We start from the raw sequence: 24,467 nt of genomic DNA, 5'->3' as shown, positions 1-24,467 counted from the left end.
CAGAATCGCAGAAAGGCGGGTCTTCCGCTCATTAGTCCAATCAGAATCCAATATGCCGCATTTTTCGTGGACACACGTGTCGTGATTGGTCGGATTCCGTCAAACTTCTTTCCTGTCTGAAGGTTTTTTTCCCAACTTCCTTGTGCATGTTCTGGGGGTGTAATGTACAGACTGTGTATAGCTGCATTCGCCGGATGTAGATGAGACAGTCTGTTTTAAGAGACTAGCCCTAGACTGGATGGGCAGTGTTTCTAGCTCGTCAACTTTCACGTTAACTTGACAATTTGACCCAAGTATCAGAACGGCAAACAACAAAACAAAAGATGGACGTACCGAACAAAGTTTTTGAAGAAGTTCTTTTAGAAACATTGCGGATTCACAATCTCACATCATTTAAGCCAATTGAAGCTTTGCATCAGACAATTAATCGAGGCAAGAGACGTCAAGCTAACGGCAACAAAGACGTTTTTTGGCGCACTGCCTTCCCGTGTTCTTCTTCTTCTTCTGATAGCTTTCCGGCAGACTAGATGCCTTACGGCACATTGCTGCCTCTCACTGGTCAGAAATATTACTGTTTATGGTGTTTCTAATTCCACAGGAGTACTCCTGTGGCGGCGATGAATTCAAGGACTGCTTTCACAGTCCTTGCCTGATTCTCAGTGGGATTCAGCAGGCTCTTCATTGATACAGTCTTTGTGCCCAGGCTTAATACAGCAGCATACAGCCTTTCTCTTTCTTGTGTGTAACAGTTACATTCCATGAGTACATGTTTCACAGTTTGTTGTTTTTTACATGTCGCACACAATCCATCTTCATGTTTTCCCATCTTTGCCAAGTCCCATGCCAGTCCACAGTGCCCCAGTCTCAATCTAGTCATCACAACTGTGTGTCTTCTCTCACTCCCTAAATAACACTGCTCTTTTCTTACACTATTTTGTACAGTATATCGAAGTAGTGCCGCCCCTTCTTTTCATTTTCCCACTCTTTCTGCCACACAGCTGTTATTCTTCTTTTGATAATGGATCTACACTCATACGTCCCAATGGGCACTCTCACCCTTCCGGTGTTCATTCTCGTTCCGTGGTTTACGCCCCATGACAAAAAGCGGGGTGAAAGGTGCCCAGACTAGTTAGATGATACCTATAGTCTCTCCCCAGACTCAAATGTTAAGTTGAATCGCTGCGCATACGACATAAATGAGAGAGAGAGCTCTGCAGCATGCAGTAACGTAGTGTATCAGAACTACATGATACCCATCGGCTGGGAAAAGAACAGTCTCTCACTGCTCACTGGAGACAAGCAAAATGTTGATGTCATTTTGCATCTTTTTCTAATTAGGTGCACGTCACGGTCACGGTCCATAGGGGGCAGTTCAAGGTCGAGATGTCGTCTGACCAATCAGGGCGCAGAAATTAGTTTGACGTTGCAGGACTTAGGACTTCCCACCGGAAAGGAAGGACAGTAAACAAAATAGCTATACACAGTAGAACATGCACAAGGAAGTTGGGAAAAAAACCTTCAGACAGGAAAGAAGTTCGACGGAATCCGACCAATCACGACATGTGTGTCCACGAAAAATGTGGCATATTGGATTCTGATTGGACTAATGAGCGGAAGACCCGCCTTTCTGCGATTCTGATTGGACTAATGGGCGGAAAACCCGCCTTTCTACTTCCCATTCCGGTTGGTGCATGATTCTCCCCCACGAAGTACAGACGGTATGGCGGAAGCATTTGAAAATTGCGATAGCCAACTCGCCTGTTCTAAGAGACTACGTGTCACCAGGCTCTTCTCGGCGAGAAAGAGCCTGGCCTCCCTTTACAAGTGATATGTCACCCTGCCTGTTTCCGGCCTACAGCCCGCCCTAGACAGGAAACAACAGCGGAAATAGCTCGTTAACTTGACAATCAGACACAACAAATGAGAAAATAAAACGGCAAACAACAAAACAAAAGATGGACGTACCGAACAAAGTTTTTGAAGTTCTTGTAGAAACATCGCGGATTCACAATATCACATAAGCCAATAGCCTACAGAAGCTTTACTTTTCGAACAAATGGCCAGTTGTCGTATATACGGAAGATGAACACTCCAACTTAATTACTTCATTGACAGCAACATCCACATTTTTCTTCTCGCCAATTCTCAATGGCTTCCTTGTTTTGCTCGGGAGTACAGAAAAACTTTAACTGGCGATTTTTTACACAGCTTTTATAGCTATGTTTAATTCAAGGAAAATTACGCTGGTGTGTGGAAATGAAAGGAGCTTTTCCACATGATGGGCGTGGCCTATTTCATGCAGCGTCTCTATCCATAGTATTCCCATGATGTCACAAGCATTTTCCTACCAATATGGCACTACAATACAAACAGCTCATTGGCTGGTTGTGTCACTTGATTGTAATCACATGTTAATTGATTACAATCACCTGCTATTTTCCTACCAAGATGGCCGTGTGGTGCTGTAACAGAATACTAATACCGCATTCAAGACAACTGGGACCGCCGTAAGTTTCAACACAGAACCTCCGGCCTGGACAGATTTGCGTTCACGCTGCACCTCCCGCTCAGGGGGAAACCCAAACTGTTGCTATAGCAACCTGCGTTAGCATGGTAGCTACCTACTAGTGAACAATGCTAACCAAACATGCTGAATGTTGAATTTCACACAGAGCGAAACACAGATGACACAAACACAAATATGAAACGTTAAAGGAGAACTTACCTCCAAAACACTTTTTTTCAGCTTTTAACCAATATATATATGACTTTGGGGGTGATGTGTGAAGAATTCTGGTCAGAATTTCCACATTTGACACCAAACTGTTGCCATTTTACCATTTGTATCATTTTTCAGCAGCATACCTGGCATAAGCGCCCTCTAAGGGTCCAACACTGCTTTTTTTTCTTTTCTCAAATGAATGGGATATTTGGTACAACCTGACGTCACGGTGGGTTTAGCGCGTGCATCTGGTGCATCTCCAAACGCCTATATAACTAGGCAAGATGGAAAAACCTCACTTAGTATATCAGGCTCCAGAGGGCTCTAACTGAAGTAAAAAAAAATCTGTTTGCTCTTAAAATACTGAACCAAACGTCGTCAAAGTTGGCACATGTCTTAATTATAGTTAGTTTATCGCTGAATGTGTCATTACATTATTAATATCTTACCTGGATAAGCTCTAATTATGTTGTTTATATTATCAGTCCGACTTGGAAGCACTTTCTGCCGGCCAGTCAAACGGGAGAGTCTGCTCTCATGCACCCGCGGGGGCGCGCGCAGCAGTAGACTGAATGGGGGAGGAGGAGGAGAGATCTGCAGCTGTGCACTCACCTCGCTCCGACTATCAGGCTACTCAGCTACTGTGAAAAGCGTCCTGTCCAGTCGCACATTCGCAAACAGATGCGGGATTCCCTCAATCCTGTACCCAATCTCAGACGGTATTGAGCAGAAAAATCGCACACCAGCTATTTCTCTGTGTTTGTTTGTTGCTCCGTGAGGTTACAGAGCGCCCCATGCATGCAGCAGGCTGTTTCGCCAGCCGGGGTCTGGCAGGAGGGAGGAGGCGCAGCCTGCACTGCGCTGAGAGGAAAACTTTTGCAAAGAATCATGGAAAAGGGAGAAACGAAAATTAAAAACGGATTTGATGGCGCGATTTATGGCAAATGGGACGAGGGAATGGAGAAATGGAGAAATCTCGCTTTGTGATTACATAAGCTGAGAGCGGGGCGTTTGTCCTCCTCACTGTGCTGTGTGCTGCGAGCAGCGAGGCTCTTTTAACGTAAGTTTAGACAAGCCACGCACACACACATGGGACAAAATGGGACAAAAATAATTAAATTTCTAGTTCGCCACTGAATGGCCAAATTGATATCACTTTAAACCGTTTTGAGCAACACTCTTTACATACAGACCACCAGCGTTGGCTAGTTGTTGATATTTATAAAGATATTGCCCCTCTCAAATAAATTATTTTTGAGGCAGTAGGCAAACTGTAATGGCGTCGATTTCCGAAAAAAAATCTTGACTTGAACACAGCCAAAGAGTTTAGTATAGACAAGAGCATATGTAATTTCTTGGTTTTTTCCATAGGTATTTTCAAATCACTGTTCTGATACATATCTAGGGGGTAAGTCCTCCTTTAACATTACATCATTAAGACCTCAAATTGTGTGTTAAAACGTCAACAAGCGTCAAAAATGGAGAAAATGCACACCATAAAATCTCAGCGAGGTGCCGGTGACGGACAAGAATCTATAAAAAGAATAGAAACCGCACACTCTGGCTCCGATGCAATTAATTTAATAGACGGACAACGTTTCGGCCTGGTGGCCTTTGTCAAGTCATGTACAAACAAGGTGAAGAGCACAGTCTTGTAACAGAGACACACCTAGACCACAGGTGCAGCCAATCAATTAGAATCTGGTGCAGCCAATCAATTAGGATCAGTCAGTCACTGCAAGTGAATGAGAACTTACAAGTGATCCAAGTGTGAAAAGCACAATTTTCGGTAACACTTTACAATAACGTACACAAATACTATAGTAGTTACTAGTAAACTAACCATTAACTAATAGCCAGTTAATGAGTAGCTAATGAAAGATTTGGCATTAGTCAATCACTAGTTAATCATAGTTAATGAGTAGGTAGTCATTAGTTAATGATTAGTATCTAATTTCCTGAGTAGAGTAGTTAATCAGTACCTAATGATTACTAAATTTCAGCTCGTGAATAGAGTAGTTAATCATTACTTAATGATTCCAAAATGTCAGTGCGTGAATGTATTAGTTAATCATTAGTTAATCATACATTGTGAGTATGGTAGTTAATCATTAGTTCATGATTAGTTGTTAGTTCCTTAGTAGAGTAATTACTCATTAGTTAATGGTTAGTCAATGGTCAGTTTGGGAGTATATAGTTAATTGTTAGTTATTCATTACTTAATTACTTAATTATTACCTGTCCATTAGTTACTCTTTTTGTGTACCCTATTGTAAAGTGGTGCATCATACTCAGTAGTTTATGAATACTGAATCATTACTTAATTATTACCTGTCCATTAGTTACTCTTTTTGTGTACCCTATTGTAAAGTGGTGCATGATACTCTGTAGTTTATGAGTACTGAATCATTACCTGTCCATTTGTTACTCTTTTCGCACCCTAACATAAAGTGAAAGATATCCTTATCAAATAAACACTCCCTCCAGGTGAGATTCAAACCCTGAACCCCAAGATTGTTAAATTGTAAGTCTGGTTCTCTACCATCTGAGCTAACCAGCCTGTTATTTGGTAGAGCCATACTATAGGTCTGTAGAGTCAGAGACTAAGTATTATGTCCTATCCACATACTACTTTCTGTTCAAGTACTTATAGTTTTTAAGATACCAGTATATTCCACCCAAATACTACCGTCTCTCCAAATACCGGTACTTATAGTTTTAAAGGTATATTCCATCAAAATACTACTTCAGGTCCAAGTACTTAGGTATGTTTCAGCCAAATACTACTTATGTCTAAGTACTTGTAAGTACTTGGACAGAAAGTAGTATTTGGGTGGAATATACCTTTAAACTATAATACTTGGTCTCCAGCTCTACATTCGACAGTATGGCTCTAACAAGCAACAGGCTGGTTAGCTCAGATGGTAGAGAACCAGACTTACAATTTAACAATCTTGGGGTTTAGGGTTTGAATCTCACCTGGAGGGAGTGTTTATTTGATAAGGATATCTTTCACTTTATATTAGGGTGCAAAAAGAGTAACAAATGGACAGGTAATGATTCAGTACTCATAAACTACAGAGTATGATGCACCACTTTACAATAGGGTACACAAAAAGAGTAACTAATGGACAGGTAATAAATAAGTAATGATTCAGTATTCATAAACTACTGAGTATGATGCACCACTTTACAATAGGGTACACAAAAAGAGTAACTAATGGACAGGTAATAATTAAGTAATTAAGTAATGAATAACTAACAATTAACTATATACTCCCAAACTGACCATTGACTAACCATTAACTAATGAGTAATTACTCTACTAAGGAACTAACAACTAATCATGAACTAATGATTAACTAATACATTCATGCACTGACATTTTGGAATCATTAAGTAATGATTAACTACTCTATTCACGAGCTGACATTTAGTAATCATTAGGTAATGATTAACTACTCTACTCAGAAAATTAGATACTAATCATTAACTAATGACTACCTACTCATTAACTATGATTAACTAGTGATTGACTAATGCCAAATTTTTCATTAGCTACTCATTAACTGGCTATTAGTTAATGGTTAGTTTACTAGTAACTACTATAGTATTTGTGTACGTTATTGTAAAGTGTTACCCAATTTTCCAATGACAAAAAAGTTACAATATATAACCTTTACAGCCAAACAAACAATGAATGGTAAAAACCATCCAGAGTGAGAATTCACAAAGGAGATGGTGTTACAAAGTTACAATGGACCTCTTTCACAGCTGCCACCCTGCATCCAAAAGGCAGGAAGGAGGTGCAACCAACCCACCAAACAGGGACCCAGTTCTCCCCATGTTCGTGTGGGTTTCTCCGGGTGTAGTCTCGCTGACCATAGCCACTTCTTAACATGCAGTGGAATCCGTATTATAACCTGCACCTAGCCGGTTGGCCTGCATGTTAAAGGGATAGTTCTGTTTGTTTGAAGTTGGGTCCTATGAGGTACTCTCATACAGTCAGTGCACTGGGTAAAGCACTCTGGATGCATCGCGCACCGAGATAGGAGAACTGCACTCCAGCTGCGGCAGGCACAGAGAGCTGTTTGCTGAGTGTGAAGGGGGCCATGAGCAAAAACGTAAAAAACAACAGAAAAAATACATTAAATGCTTCCATACTGCTCACCTGGCATAATCCAAGTCTCCACAAGCCCTGAGATGCCAAGTTGACTTGAAAAGATGTCATGTACACCCTGTTTTTAGCTGAAATCGTCACTGGAGCTAGCAGCTGAAATTACAACAACTAGGGTACAACCTTGCTATAGTGACGATTTTAGCGAAAAACAGGGTGTAAATTACATATTTTCAAGTCAACTTAGCATCTCAGGGCTTGTGGAGACTTGCATTATGCCAGGTGAGCAGTATGGAAGCATTTTATGTATTCTTTCTGTTGTTTTTTACGTTTTTGCTCATGGCCCCCTTCACACTCAGCAGACAGCTCTCTGTGCCTGTTGCAGCTGGAGTGCAGTTCTCCTATCTCGGTGCACGATGCGTCCAGAGTGCTTTACCCAGTACACTGACTGTATGAGAGTACCTCATAGGACCCAACTTCAAACAAACAGAACTATCCCTTTAAACAACAATTAACCGGCCTACTCGCACTCCCGCGACTCCATATCTTATCTACCTCGACCACAGGTATAAGATCCGCTTCCACGCAATCGCAGCTCATGTTAAACAGCTGGCAGGTTATTATCCGCATATCCGTAGTGGGCAGGTGTGGCTCTTCGTGACTCACTTCACGTTCACTAGTTTATTAATTAATGAATCGTTTGGGCAATCGCTTATATCAACTAGCAAACTCACGGTTTCCTCAAGTGCTGCAAAAACGGCTTGATTGATTGTTTGGCCAATGCGCTTCAGCTGCAGGCAGCCAGGTCCAGTGCATCAGGAGGGATGCTGCTGCGCTGCTTGCTCCCATGTCAGAAAAAGCCTAACTTTTGTGGGAAGAAATACATTGAAAACTAGTTAGATATGACTTGAAATGCCACTTGTAAAATAAATCACCCACAGTGACTGATGACAGTCCGACCACTATTTTGACTGGGCTGCTTTATGTAGCAAGGCGAAGCGCTCATTTTTTGGCACATTGCCACCCCTCGTTGGAATGGACTCCAAAACCAACGGCATGCTTTTTGAAGTCTCCAGATTTGTCGCTAACCTGATGCAGCCAATTATATCAGCAGGCAGTGTTGTGTGATCTCCACTGCGTAGAGGATAGGAGCTGACTGACTGATAGGCTATCAAACTTTTGTGGCGAGAAATAGCCTACATTTAAAACTAGTCAGATATGACTAGTTGCCACTTGTAAAATAAATCACCCACAGTGATTGACAACGGTGCGACCACTATTTTGACTGCCTCATAGCTAAAGCTGTTTCCTATCACATTTCTTGTTTTCGATACATGCTGCCGTAGACAGCCGGTGCACTCATTCATTGCGGGACAAAGAAGAAGTGAGGAGAAAAAGTCGGACATCTGGGATAAAATGCACGTTTATTGAACAATAAGGAATATACAAAGACCCGGCGACGCTTCCGTAGAGCTTCCTAACATCTGTGGCTTTGAGGGTGAGTACATTACATGTTGGATTTGAACGTTTATGGACACGTAAATCAGGGAAAACCAAAACCGCCGACCGGAAAAGGGGACAAGTATCCAAGACGCTGATGTAGTGTAATGTAATCAGCGTCTTGGTATAAGGCTAGTAGGCTAGTTGATATGAAGCAGAGAGGGTGACAATGATGACTGGATTGCAGAGACTGGGACAAATAGAGGCCAGTGTGAAGGGTATAATGGGGGGTAGTGGAGGGGAATAAACTAGTTGTCAGTTTTTTGAGACGAACTGGACTGTTAAACAAGACTGTAATGGATTAGGGGAACATTAGTCTCGCTAGCCAGCCTCTCTTCCTACAGAAAGGAAGAGAGGCTGGCTAGCGAGACTAGGGGAACATTGGATGGATTAGTCCAGAAGGAGGCGGTAATGCAACATGTTGGATGCCAACCGCCGTAAAACCAAACAGAAGAAGAAGAAGAAGCAACCCTATCTATCTATCTATCTGTGCATCATGCCTAATTGTGCTGTCCCTGGGTGTCCCTCAACCGGTGTGGACTCCTTATTTAAATTCCCACCTGCGAAGGATTTGGAGAGAAAGTGGACCGCATTTTTCGTGAGCCAGGGTGGAGTCCGTCAACCTGGGGCCCGAATCTGTAGCGCTCATTTCCCGCTAGACTGCTTCGAGAATTTGCATCAGAGAAATATGGGCTATGCTATCCGGCTAAAGCTAGTACCTGGCGCCATACCCTCCCTACCTGTGCTCCAGCCTGATGCTCACATGGACACTGCTAATGTAAGTATGCCTATTGAGCTAAACATAGCTATATGTGTGACTTGTTTAGCTACTATTGAATGTTGCTAACAGTTAGCCTCGCGTCCTCGGTGCTTGGCATTATGCGCTCTGGGCTGCATACTGCCCACGTTAGCTGCTGTCTTTCTTCTTCTTCTTCTTCTACTATTGATTTATGGCGGTTGGCAAACAGCTTTTTGTGCATTACTGCCACCTACTGGAGTTTGATGTCTTCTTCATAGTGGTATCTATTTACAGCAGGGGTGTCAGACTAGATATTAGCTAGAGGGCCAGATTTGTTCAACTGAGACCTCATGGGGGCTGGATTTTTTTTTTTTACTAAAATCAATTCGACTCATTTACCCATTTACTTCACAAAAGAAATACTGCTCTTTCCATTTCTCTTGAAACTGCCTGCATTCCGTGTCAACCTTTCTCTTTTTCGACAGCATCTTGTTGATTCCTTTGTTTTTTGGTAGGTAGCCGAATGCGCGATTCAATTCCAGCGGCTTTGTTTACACCTGATGACCTACTGACATACTTCCTTGTAGTGCAGGTTAATTAACTTATGAATGAACTCTTAGCTTGCTTATTAGCAACACGTAGTTCATGATAATGGGGTGTGAATTTATTAATATTCCAAAACATCTTGCGGGCCGGATGAAACCTGCCGGCCCGCGGGCCGTATCTCTGACATCCCTGATTTACAGTGTTCATCATGTATAGTGCATAGTGCTCCCATTCACGATATATACGTATGTCCATTCTACGACTCAGTCGGCGGGAACTCATCCCTCAGCGCCTTCTCGATCTCCTCTCCGGAAATGTCAACAACATTCAAGAACCTTCTAGCTGCATCCATCATCTTAATCTTTTCCTTTTTTCCTTTGACCTGTTCCGCACAATTAATTACCATAGCCATGAATGTCAAAAATCCTTTCTTGTCCACACAGATGTTTCGTTCAATTCCACCAGTTCCACTCTTCTGCTCCCATTCATTTTGCACTTCCACTTTTTCCTTTCTCTCAATCTCCCTGCACGTAACAGCCTCAGCATACGACACTCCTTTCTCCTCTCTGATCCTTCTCACTTCAATCTCCTTAACTCTACGTGGACACTGCGCTGATCCTGTATTGTGACTCCCCTCACAGTGCAGACATTTTGCCTCATCTTTACATGTCTCCCTTTTTGTGATCAATTTTTTATTGACATCATTAGTTCAGCATAGGTACAAGACATTTTGACAGACATTAGCCAGGATGCATGGCCCTCCTCCCACCTGCCCACTCATATCACCCACCCAATACCCATCAGAACATGTGATGAATGACATCAAATTTTTATTTACCACAAAACAAAAAGAAATAAAAATGAAATAGAGGAGAGCACCCTCTCCACCCCCCCCCCCCCCCCCCCCCCCCGCGGTCTCTTGTTTAAAGTAAATGTCTCACACTTCGCTACTGGAGCACTGGTTCCTGAGGCACTGAGGTCATTAAAGCCCCACTCAGTAAGTTTTCCACTGCGCCCTCTGCGTGCATTGCTATCGATAACGATATCGCCGTTCAAAGTCAACAAAACACAGCGCCAGAAGCTCTATGTACATGTGACATCGGGTACTCACCACGTGATGAAATAATAATCCATAGTTCCGTGAAACATCATTTTCGTAGCAAATCCGAATCGAGTTACTTCCTCGTTTTGATGAACACAGCGCTTCCGCTGTACAGCGCATGCGCGCATGGTTTTCTTTTTTCTTTTTTCTTGCTACGGGACGTGACAGACAAACTGCTTAGTCCCAGTGCTGGGCAATGGAGGGCGGTGTGGGATAAATAAAGACGAGGGTCTCCCTATTAAAAGTCAATCTACCATGTCCTGTGACTAAAAAGCAGTTATATTTCAGTAAAAAATGTCAAAAATCTTACTGATTGGGGCTTTAAGTCAGAGATCTGAGATGCTACATCTCTCCAAAGTTCAAGAGTTGAGGACTTTGCTCTATTAATCCTTGCTGTGGAGAGTTCAAGCAGTACTATCACGAAAGTATGCCAGCCATTTGTGAATGCTAAGTGAGTGAGGGGGAAGCCATCTTTGGGCTATCATTTTCTTGACTGCGGTTATGCCAGCAAGCCAAATTTTCCTCTGCTTCCCCGACAAGTTAACACATTCACTGCCAGCCGTTTTTCAAAACTGTAGTTAGCTTCTGCCAGAGGGTTTTTTTGAGGATTCTGGCTCATCTTTCAAGAGCCGAGGATTCGTTTCTGTTAGGATTTTGTGAACACACAATATCTCAAAAGAACTAATAGAATGTGTGCTTTCTCTGTCTAAAAGAGTTAGTTTGTAGAGTTAGTAGTTAGGTAAGCATTAGCAGTTGAATACAGCATGGTTTCAGCGTCTGTAAATTTATTCTGAGATAAACGGCTTTTTGCGAAATTCGATAGAACAGTCACTTTAACCATTCATTTTTGGCATCAGTAAGACGTCAGACATCTAAACAATAGTTTTGAACAGTAATTTCCTCCATAACAGCAGGAAACACCCCTCTCCTTCAAACTCCTCCCTCCGTGTGTGTTCTTCTTGGCTGCAGCGGGCGTGTCACAAGCTCGTTGCTGCTGCTGCTGTAACCTCGCGTCACCAGGCTCACTGCTTTGCTGCTGCTGTGCCTGTCTGCCTGTCTGCCTGGCGGCCGCTGGGCAGGTCTGGATGGATGGGCTCGCTCGTTTCTTGGGGTTCTGAGAGCTTTGATGAAGCTTTTGCGATTCTGGTCTTATTTATGCTGCGTGTTTCAAAGTGTGTTCCACCCGTAATCTATTATGCAAATTTGCAAAACCCCACCGCCAGCTCCCAAGCGCGAAAGCGTTTTCGCCAATCCATTTTCATGAGAATGGCTTCCTCACTGCTTTTTGCTTGCCTTCCTCTAGAATGGAGAGCACTGTCGCCACTTAGTGGGTCGGTGGAATGGGTTGTACACGTTCGGTCGCTCCAATATTTTTATAGGAGACGTGGGGGGCATTGATCCACGTAGCACCGTCAAAATTTTTTTTTTTTTTTTTTTTTTTTTTTTGACGTCTCAACTCGTCATTGGCAGTGAACCGTTGGAATTTTTTTGACGAGTCAACTCGCCATTGGCAGTGAACGTGTTAAGCTTAGAGTCATCATTAATTAATAGAAGTATTGGGTCCAGAGGAAGTGGGTGTTCAATTAAGTCTGATATTATTGAAGTTGTTTTATCCCAGAATTCTTGAACTTGTTCAGATTCCCAAACCATGTGTAAGAAAGTTCCAACTTGTTCCGGTTGACAGAAGGAACAGAAAGGATTGGGAATGGCTTTGATCATGTGTTTTCTCTGGGGAGTCCAATATGTCCTATGACAAAAGTTGAAGTGGATCAACTGGTGGTTTGGGTTCTTGGAACAGCTGAAGATATTTTCCCAGACTGTGTCCCACTCAATCATGTTTCCCTCTGAGGTCAAATCCTCCTCCCAACATGACCGTACTCCTGTCCTGACAAGAATAACACCTGAGAGGAGCCCTCTCATACTCCCTCACCCTATAGCTAACACTATCCAAAAACACTCTATCCAGGATTTCTCCTTCAAAACTCACACACTGAGGTACTCTCCTCTTTTACACCATCTCTAAACCGACTCATTCTCTTCGCCTCAAATACACCTTCCACTTCTTCAAATTAATCACAATCAACACATATTGGCACTCCACTGATCACTCCTTTCTTCACTGTCACTGGACCCGTTCCAAGTCGAAAACACATCACTTTACAAGAGTTGAACCTAATTAAATCTAGAACTTCCAACACCTGCTTCTTCGACACACAGTCAATAATAACAATCCCACTTCTCATTGTCTTGACAGACTTCACTGCTCCAAAATTTTCTTTCACAAACTTTCCCACCTCATGTGGATTACTGAACACTCCATCAATTTCTGACAACGATTTCATTCCAACCAACCAAGGCCCCGACCTGTCTTTTTTCACTTTCTTAATCTTCTGGGAAGACCCACTCGAAACACTCTTTCTCTTGTTCTCCAGACACCTCGAATCTTCGTTGTTTGTTTCTCCCTCCAAATCACTCTCAGACGCCATTTCCGCCATCGTGCTCCTCAGACGGCGTCCCTTGCGCATCATCCTCCCCCGGGGCCCTTACCTAGCTGCTGTCCGACCGGGCAGGGCCTAAAATTAGAGCTCGCCGTTCGACCGGCAGGGCCCGAAATTCGGCGTTGGCACACCCTCCGTGGCTGTTATCGATAGCATACAGGTCGTTATGATCTCGCAGTGAAACGTTGCGTTTAGGACACGTTATCACAACAAAACAGCATGTGGGACCAGCGAGAAGCTTTGCAGCTTCTGGCTGTGTAAAACGCCAGCAACTTCGCTGTGTCTGAGCTAACTTACAGTCTCTTGACACAGTTGCTGCGTACACAGCCAGAAGCTGCAAAGCGACTCGCTGGTCTAACGTGTCCGTTTTCGGGTTGTGCATACTGTGAGTGAGCTACCTAGATGACATTCTTGGTCGATGATGTAAGCCTCAAGTTTTTCAGAATTATCTTTCACCCGCGCTGAATTTGACACCCCCCGCCAAAATCTCAACCCATCTTCTACCAGTAACGTTGTGTGAGAGACTGATGCCAGACGGATATTGTGTGTGTGTGTGTGTGTGTGTGTGTGTGTGCACGCGTGCGTGTGTGTGTGCACGCGCGCGTGCGTGTGTGTGTGAGAGAGAGAATCAACATGTCCAGAGCTGGTTCAAATTTGGAGTTGTCATGTTTTACTATTCCCCTAAATGGTAAGGAGGTGGGTTAGAAGCAGGGTTGTACTGTACGGTTTATTACTCCACTAAGCGTGTCTAGTTTTATCATGTTATGGGTCAGACAGGAGCTACAATATGTTTGACTCATTTGATACATAATTTCTACTATTATGTTTTTGTAAAGCAATCCCTTCGTACCACAAGAGAGATGGCGAGCCAATGTGACATGCCAACCACCAGAGAGACTGAGTGCCAGTGTGACATCCAGAAAGCCACCAAAGAAGTTGGTCTTCAGACGGACTATTTTGTGGGGAAAAGGACCAAGGCTACACAACTGTCTAAAATGAACCTAACCCATATGCATAAAGGTATGCTGAAAGGTCTAGTTCTTAGTTTGTCTTTGTGAATGTCTGTCAGACAGATTCTAGGTTTATCTGGAATATAACGTATGGAGAATTTCTATATAATTTTTATATTTTATTTTATTTGTAATGACGAGTTGTATGTGAGGAATAGTGGAGTCACCAGCTATTGTGGAAATAGATTTTATAATAAACAAAGCAATAGGGAGTGCTGCAATCTGGTTCAGGAGAGATGCAAAAATGTAAAAAGTTTGTAAAAAATCAGGTGCTCATCAAGACTTGAAGAGTGATAAATAAAAGAGCTGGCTGGAGCCAAAAAGGCAGTCTGAGGCACTTCTGATTAAATAAAAATCCTTTATTTAACAGGGATCACCGACGCGTTTCGACTTTACATAGTCTTCTTCAGGGTAAGAGTGATCAGAGAACAGGTGTGTCTATTTAAAGAATCACAGTGATCATGTGATCACAGGGCACCGCCCACATCACTCATAGCACAACAAAATGACAGAAAATAAGACAAAAAAGACAATAATGAAAATACAGAATCATAATGGTATATACACACATTTCTTTTAAAGAAACAAGAAAAACAAAACAAAACCTTTAGTGCGCACCAAAAAACAAATTTTGTTTAAATAACTCTTTTAGAGATATTTTAAAGAGTAGTATGAGAGAAAGATTTCTCAATATAAAGATATTTTAAACAATTATTAGATATTTTAAAGAGTAGTTTTAGAGAGAAACGTTTCTCAATCTAGAAAAGATAATAGTTTTGTTTGTTATTTTAAACAATTATTTTAGTTGCTTTCAAATATTTATTAAAGAGTAATATTAGAGAAAAGACCACTTAGTTTTAAGTATGCAGAGTGGTTTTGTGGGAAAGCAAAAAATAAAATAATGTACAACAAAGACAGCAAAATGTTCCACAATGTACCCAGTGTGGTGTGTGTATGCATGTATGTAGAAATCCATGTGTGTATGCATAAGTACATGCACACAGGAGTAAAGGAGTTTTAGGTTAAAAACATTAGATGAACATAAATGAACCTAACCCATATGCATAAAGGTATGCTGAAAGGTCTAGTTCTTAGTTTGTCTTTGTGAATGTCTGTCAGACAGATTCTAGGTTTAACTGGAATATAACGTATGGAGAATTTCTATATAATTTTTATATTTTATTTTATTTGTAATGAAGAGTTGTATGTGAGGAATAGTGGAGTCACCAGCTATTGTGGAAATAGATTTTATAATACATGGTCAGGATAGGCCTCCTAGTTGCATGCATTTTGATCACCATTTTCAGTACCCTTTTTACATCTACATTTTGTAGGTTCTCAAGCTGTCGTGGCAACTACGACCATTGGTGTAGGTGACGACGACACATCTGAGCTTCTTCCGCACTTCTGTGCCATCACTTCAACCCCACAGAAGCGGACAGCAGGACCACCTCTAGACACGCCACCATCAAAGCGTCCTCTCTTTGAATCCTCACAGGAATCTCAAACCATTTCCTCCCAGGACGATCATGATGGCTCCACCTACCTTCCCAGCACGGCTGAATTGGATGACCGCACCAGTGAACAGTAAGTTAACTTGCTTGATCTTTGTTAATCCGTCTTAACTCATTCACCGCCAGTTTAGGACTGCCAATATTTAGCACAGGCCAAAGATTTTCATAATTGTTGGTCATCTTTCAAGACCCACAGTAAATTATCTATTAGCACCAGAGTGATTTGCAATACCTCAAAATGAAGATGTACGTCTCTGGGTTCACCAGGAAAAAAAAAAGTGAGCTTTTAGCATGTTCTGTACTCTACTTATAGCCATTTATATACACCCTGTTTTCACCCAAAAGTTCTCTCTGAGAAAAGAAATTGCAGAAAATGGCATTTATGTACACAGCACACAATATCAGGCAGAACTCGCTCTCAATTCTTTTATTTTGAACTGTATTGACATCAGACATGTAAATATTATTCATTATGACACAAATGACAAAAAAAAAATATATATATATATATATATGAAGTGCTTTTTTTACATTCAACAATACAGTTTGCTCAGTGTGAGTGAGTGTACAGACAGACACACAGACAGACACACACAGACACAGACACAGACACACACACACACGCACGCACACACACACACACACACACACACACACACACACACACACACAGAGAGAGAGTTCTCTCCACAGCTGCTGCTAGATCGCACCTCCTTCCCCCTCCTTCCCCATCAGCGTTTTGCCTCCTCTGCTGCTCGTTTCCCTCCTCTCGCTGGGACGAATGCTGCGACACGACACAGGAACGGCTTTGGGACCAGGCGCTGCTGGAACCGGATCGATCATGTTCGTCACGGGTTTGACTAGGCAATCCAGGTTCGCCCTGCAGCAAGGCTGGCACATAAGAACGGGGTCCAGGGACCAGGATCGATCATATTGGTCACGGGTTTGACTACCGCGGTTTCGATGTCCGCTGCTCTGCAGCAAGTCGATCAGCTCTGCAGCGCGGCGAGGGGGCATTTCAATGGCGTTTCTCCTCTGCAACAAGGAAGCGCGTTTCTCCTCCTTTCCACCTTCTTCCTAATTTCAAACAACAGCTGCGGTATGTGTTTGATAACGTGCTGTCGGCTTGACTTTGAGGTTAGGGACCCGAAACTATGTCACAGGCTGGGTAAGTGTTTCAACTATGCGCTGCACTCATAAAAACAAAAACACGTCAAACACGTCATTGGCGGGGAGGGCTATTTCTGATAACACGTCAAAGACGTCATTGGCGGTGAATGAGTTAATAGGAACATGCATCATTAGACTTGATACATTGATATGCTGATGTGATAATGTTATTGTGTTATTTCACTATGAATTTATAGACCTTATAAATAATACAATTTCTAACAATTCTTTTTATGTTTCCTGTGATTTTATTTGTCAACAGAGCACCACCCGAGACACCGCAGAGCATGGTGAAGTATTTGGTGTACGAGGAGAAGCTCCTTGAGCTTTTTAAATTGTGCCCCACCTGCTCAAGAGTCTGCAAGGTACAGACGTTTGTCAAAGGAACATTCCTTTCGGTGACCCAGACGTGCTCCTACCAGAGCTGCTCCAACACAAGACGTTGGGATAGCCAACCATTGGTGGGCCAGACTCCAGCAGGGAATCTGCACCTATCAGCCGCCGTGTCATCACAGCCTCATTAGATGCTGGGCGGAGGAGTTTGAGTGCATAGTCTAGCTGTGATCTATGCCTCTTAAGCCCTCAAGTATGCAGTTTTTTCTTTCTCGTAGGTAGGTAACGTTGCTGCTATTAATAGAGATATATTTTATTTACTCTTACCTACCTATCTATGTGAGCTCAAATAGTCCCTGACTTTATTACTTTTAAGTACATTGTACGGATCCTTTGAGGTGTGACTTTTACTATTTCTGTGTTCACTCGATCCATTCTACTTGTCCATGTTTTTGTTTTACATGTATTTGCTATGTTTTTATATCTGCTTGCACACAAATTGCCCTTCTGGGACAAATAATAAACTTGAATCTTGAATCTTGTGTACTACACAGGCTCTTCCTTTGTCCAGACTAACAAGGTTTGTACATAATAATGACTTCATCTAAACGTGTTTCTTCTCACACAGCTTTGTATTTTTCTCACCCTGGTAAAGTGTGACTACCGTACTCACATTTTGTTTCACAGGTCAGCGCATCCCAAAAGTACATGCTATGAACACACTGTTACAGATGTTCTTTCTGCTTCTACATTACAGGTGCTCAATACAATGCACGTGAGAACCTTCAGCAGAACGGCCCATATAAATCATGTGCGCAGCTACATCCTGCCTTCCGTGCTGCATAAATGGCGCTCACACCAGACCAAACTGCTTTAGAGCTGAAAGCGGCAAACTGTCTCTCTTGGAGGCGATATGAGAGGCGACAGTCCAGGCGCAAAGTATGGCTCATACTCCATGATGGATCTCACCACCAACAAAATTGTTGATATCCAACTTGTTCAGGTACATAGTTAATAAAAGCTAGTACAGCGCAGATCTCCAAGGAGGCAGATCTTGTATGTATGATATTTATTTGTGATGTGTGTGTCTGTTTATGATCCACAGAGCAATGAAGTGGGAAACGGTGTCCGGATGGAAAAAGAGGGGCTGATCCGGAGTCTGCAATTTCTTGAGAGATCTGGTGTCAACGTGGCTTCCATGGTGAAAGACAGACACGTCATGATTCAGAAGTTTCTCCGGGAACAGAAACCAGAGATTGACCACTTTTACGATGTGTGGCATTTATGTAAAGGTAGGATCATTTGGAAAATGTATTTTTCTTTGTAGCACCGCAAATCCTAATTTACAGCACAAACACCCACTGTAGAATATGTAACGTGGCGCACTTTACCACATTAAAAACTGTTCAATATTTAAAAGTGTTGTCCGACAACGCCACCTAGGTTGTAGAGCCTAGGACTCTGATTAAAAGAAAAGGCTGCACAGGTTCTTTAAAATCAGGAGTGAGCAGAGTTAAAAACCACTAAAAACCCAAGGTAAAAATTAACAATGTTTATTACAAAGAATGTTAAAATGGTTGTCCCGGCCCAGCCCCAAGTCCACTGCTGGAATAAAAGTCCACTACTCCCGTCCTCCGGTTTTGGTCTCCCCGCTCTGGTCCTCCGGTTTCCTTTATGGGACCAAGATACAGCGTCAGCCACCGTCACTCACTTCAAACAACTCCACAGCAAAAAGTATCCACGGCAAACTGGTCACTGCACCCTTTGTGAAAACGAACCCGTAGGTAGTAAGCTCAAAAACCATGCACTCAAACACAGCACTCCGATTGAGATTAGGGGGTGATATGCTGCTTAACAGCCCAACAAAAAGTCCCGGTGGCCTTGGCAAAGGGATAATAATAAAATAGGACGGTGGGACAATTAAAAGTGGCTGGGGATAAAAGGGCCCGATAAAACAAGGAAAAAGGTCTAGGATTAAAACGCTAAAAGGGCTAAAATCTGGCAATCACCATATTCAAATAAAGTGCAGAAAGAGGAGGAAGGAGCCAGGGGTAAAAACGTGTACTTAACTCGAGAGGGGCTCGTCGAGACGCCACCCCTCTGCTGCGGTTCACTGGCTTCCCCCTGGCTTTCACCGATGATCAAACGCTCCGTTCCACCGACACCTCGCCCGGATCCCAGGTCCTTCTCACGGTGCCACACACCTTGCCTGTCTCCTTTTTGTGGGGTTGCTGCTGCTGGCTCTCCCGTCCTGGGCTGTCGGCCTCTCCTGCTTCACACTGGCTGGGTTCGCTCTCAGTTTGAGGAGGAGCAGCTTTGAAGAGACTGGGGAGCCCCACGGCTCCCAGTTCTAGGTGGAGCGGCTTCCGGGCCTTCCCCCTCTCTCCTTCTCCCCCGTGAATCCGCCACGGTGCACCCATAGGTACGCGTAGGAGAGAGGGGTACTCAGCGGCCATCCCAGCCGAAGCCGCTCACACCTGCATCTTATCCAAGCCGCGGGCAGGGCTACACCCGGCTCCCCATCTCAGCCGCTCCTCCTCTGAACTCCTGCTATCAGCACGGCATCTTCCTTCCCCTCTGGTCTTCCTCCCTTTGTCTGTGGCTCCTGCTGCTTATATCCCCTCACCTGTGCTGCGGGTACTTTCCCTGATTGCAGCCACAGCTAGCAGTGGCCTTCAGGGACAGTCAGACACAACATACAAGCATTACGTTTATCAGAATCAGAAAGACTTTAATGATCCCCGGGGGGAAATTGGGACAAGTTACAGTAGCTCGCTCACAGAACACACATGGCATGAAGTAAACAATAGTAAATGCAAAATAAGCAGAATAAGAATAATAAGAACACAACATAGCATAGAATAAACAGTAGTAAATGCGATAGAAGCAAAAATAAGTAGAATACGTCTAAGTGAGCAAAATAAGTAGAGTAAGAAGAATACATTACGTGCAATTATCTTTATTGCACACCGGACTTATATTAAGTCGGCTTGCCCTATACGTTACACGTGGCTCAGCAGGCACAGTTAACCTATCGGCTGGCTCAGTCTCAGGGAGACTGAGCATCTCCGAAGTGCTCTTTTAAGAGAGGTATTAAATAGACCAATGGCCACAGGCAGGAATGATTTCCTGTGCCTCTCCATATTGCATCTAGGTGGAATCAGTCTCTCACTGAACGTACTCCTGTGTTTGACTCCTGTGTTTGACTGCTGCCCCAGCACACAATGGCATACAGGAAGGCACTAGCCACTACCGACTCATAGAACATCCTCAGCATGGTCCGGCAGACGTTGAAGGACCTCAGCCGTCTCAGAAAGTAGAGACGGCTTTGCCCCTTCTTGTAGAGTGCATCAGAGTTCTTAGCCCCAGTCTAGTTTATTGTCAATGTACACTCCAAGGTACTTGTAATCCTCCACTATGTCAACACTGCCCCCGTGGATTGAAACAGGGATCACCGGAGCCTTGACCCTCCTCAGGTCCACCACCAGCTCCTTTGTCTTTGACACGTTGAGCTGCAGGTTCTGCAGGTTCTCAGCTGGGTATAAATTAAATTGGCGTCCAGCAAGCTTTACTCAACTGGGCCAGGGAACACTGCCACAAAGGTGTGTCCAACATAAGCTTTTCATTTATACAGAAATGTTTTGACATCAGCGCAAGAATGTGGATGATAGGTTTCACAAGTGGCACTGTGACCTTTATTTGTTTTTCTTCAATTCATTTTCTCCTGCTCCAGTAGGAGCCTGTAAGGCGGCACTGCTCCATCACCTCCTTTGCCTCACTACGCCTTTGTGACCTCCATCACCACTACAGACCCATTCCCGAGTGTGTGCTGTGCTTAGAGACTGGAGTAAGACAAGCACTCCCAGGTAGACACTGGAGTTACACAAATATGGTCAAACATATGTTTTATTTTTAGATTAAATGGGAGGTTTAAAGCCTGTGTATTCCCCATCTTCATCTGGGTACTCCTCGTGTATACGTTGCACAACACAAGCAGGCAAAACAACCCTGGTTTTTTTTGCCGAGATAGCCCCAGACCCAGGAGACGAAACATCTGTAGGCCAGGTAGCGGGCACGCCTGAAATGAGACAAAGACCATTTTATTTGTTAATTTTACTTTTATTTGAGGCATATACATTATTATACGTTTATGGTTGTTGTTGTTAGATTTATCTAGGCTTGTTTTGGATAGGTGGTGTTTGACAATAGCAATAAAATCAGAGACTGTTCTTTATCGATAACTCATCTTTGTCAAATAACCCGTGATTGTGGGATTCTGTGTTTCATTTGTTTTTCTCAGACCGTCGTTCCTGCCGTGCCTTTCCTTCTGGCATCACTGGCATCACTAGTCCTGCACCTCCAATACACACCTGCCCAGGGACCCAAGAGCCATGTTCTGTCACTAATATTTGCCCTGCAGTCAAAGGGCTTACTCATTGATCTCACCACCAATGCCCCAACAGGGGTGTCAAACTCATATCAGTTCACATGCGACCCAATTTGGTCAGAAGTAACAAAGAATATAAAAGAATATCTTTGCATACTACCCCAAAAAAGACATCTCCAAATTGTCTAGTTTTTGTGTGTCTACAGCCGTTTTTCCACATGCGTACCGGAAAATTACCTGTAAGTCAATATCGGACATTTCCAGGAATTTCCCTTCACACCTGAGCGTTCGCATGTGGGAATCTAGTCGTCAAATAGCCGGTATGTTGGGGGGTGTGGGGGGGGGGGTGCGGCGGAGCGGGCGGGGGGCGGAGGAGAGTGGCCTGGGGTCTGCTGCAGGCCACTGAGGCCAGTCAGAAAAAAACAACAAACAAACATGGAGCCGGCGTCCACTCGTTTGAGAATATTGCTGACGCGCTTTTTCCTCAAACGTAGACAGACAAATTAAGGCGAAAATGGAAAGGGATATACGTGCGAACAGAAACAGATTCATGTTCGCAGTCTTCTCCGCTCAACATCGTGCAGAATATGAAGATAGACTGACTAAACCGGGGACAGTGTTAAGTAGCCTATCTGCGCTGCTGCATGAGACTAGAGCCGTCTGGAAGTGAGAGAGACCAGGAGGGAATTTATTTTGGGAAGATGCTCTGAACAATTTTCAACACCACCTGAGACAACGCCCACTGATAGCGGAAAATGACTGCACCCGTTTCTCACTTGTGTCACCTGGAGCTTATTTGGGGGGTCGCAAAACTTGCCACACAATAAATCACACTCGTTTGACTCAAGAGCAGCGTCAAGCCAGCGTAATAAACACAGCCGATTTCCCCCCTCCCCTCTGCTCGAGAGAGGGGAGCAGCCACACAGGACAGACACAGCGAGAATGGCAGGCTTGCAAGCTGCCCAACGCTTGTATCTATGTAGAGAAAGCAAATGCATGAAGCGGAATGTGGAAGTAGTTTGCGTTGATGTGCGCGAATGATTAGATGATGCACGCTGGAAGTGAACGTTAAGCAACGTGTGTACACCTCGCCCACATGAGAGAAGGACCGGTGTCGCGGAAAATGACTGGATCCGTTTCTCACTTGTATCCGCTATAGCGCATACCGCTCTTCTGACTGGCTCGAAACTGGTGAAATGTCGGCGATGAGCGATGACGGGGTCGCGCTTATACCGGCACGACGACTTTCACACATGCAGGCATTAGACCACGTTCCGGTCATTTTGCGGTACAAAGCGCATGTGGGAAACCGGCTTAAATAATATACAGATACATTTTGAAAACACTGATTTGACATTACAAAAGAGATGATGATGTGTCACGTACCCTGTCAAGTCACTATGACCTCAGTGGTTCTAGAGCCAGGCAATCAAGTGCAACCCCCAGTGGATCAATCGGGACTAGTGCAGCATTTTATTGAAAATTTGGATTGAAGGACTTCGCAGTGCAATTTTCACACTTTGCAAAGTCATTCAGTGGGCCAGATTGGACCCTTTGGATGGCTGGTTCTGGCCCACAGGCCGGATGTTTGACTTGTAATATACCTAAACATTAGTTTTGAAGATGTCTCACCTTTTTCGGCTACACCTGGGCCCGTCTTGAACTAACTTTCTCTTAAAAAAAAAAAATCTTCTCAAACTACTTTTTACAAGCACTACTCGATTCCTTCAAATGGTCGTAGCTGTCATAGATTGTGTTGCTTGCTGACTTTTCTACTGCTGACAGACTGATATTGTAAGTCGCTTTGGATAAAAGCGTCTGCTAAATGACATAATGTAATGTGGCACTGTCACAGTGAGTGTTCCCCTCAGCACTTTAGAAGTGAAGTGTGCATTTGTATTGCTGTTTGACAGGCTATATTTTGGTGCATTGTGGACAATCAGGAACTGTGCACTTCAAAATCTGTTTTTGCCGTCTACATGTAATGTGTTTGGTTTGCAACTTGTACCTCCTTCCCTTTGCCCTGGGGTTCTTCATCTCATAATCTGCCTGTGATTTGTGACCTGTGTTCTGCCTTCACTGCATTAGCTCACAGACTTATCCCATCCATCTGTTCCCTGTTCTCTATTCAGGGTTCCCACTGGTCCTTGAAATCCTTGAAAGTTTGTGAATTTGAAATGTAAAATTCAAGGCCTTAAAAGTTTGTGAAAATACACGTGTCCATACATGTGTCCTTGAAAGTGCTTGAATTTAGGGTAGCATATGTCTCCACAGTATATTTTTTTCTGTGCTCTGTGAGAGAAGGCAAGAGACCACATAGTCTGCCATCACTAAACACAGCACAGTTAAGAAGTTTTCACACATTCATGCCTCTCTTTTTGTCTGTGAGCTTCTGCTAGTTCTCATCATAAAAATTTGTATTGTAACAGTAATTAACCTGGATCCATGTCTCAAACTATGCCGTGATGAGTCCTTGAATTTGGGGAAAACGTCCTTGAATTTGATGTTGAGGAATGTGTGGGAACCCTGTCTATTAGTCCTGTTCCCCTGTAGTAGTCAGATCGTCTGTATTTGTGTTGATGTTTTCCTGTACATGTTACATATTTTTGCTTCTGTCCCCTTCACCTGCCATTGGGATTATTAGCCTGTTGATTTACCTGTTGTCAAGTGTAAAACTGCATCAACACTGCAAGTAAAGGATTTTACTTCAGCCTACTCTGTCCGCTGGTGTTTGCATTTACAGTAGCTCCAGACAGACTTACACGGCTCTTTCCTTCAGCTCCAGTGGCCCATGATCTGCCTGGTAGGTGTTCAGCGCATTCTGCAGGG

Source organism: Poromitra crassiceps, assembly GCF_964638095.1.
Source record: "Poromitra crassiceps genome assembly, chromosome: 2".
NCBI classification, from domain to species: domain Eukaryota; kingdom Metazoa; phylum Chordata; class Actinopteri; order Beryciformes; family Melamphaidae; genus Poromitra; species Poromitra crassiceps.
This window is presented reverse-complemented; position numbering follows the sequence as displayed.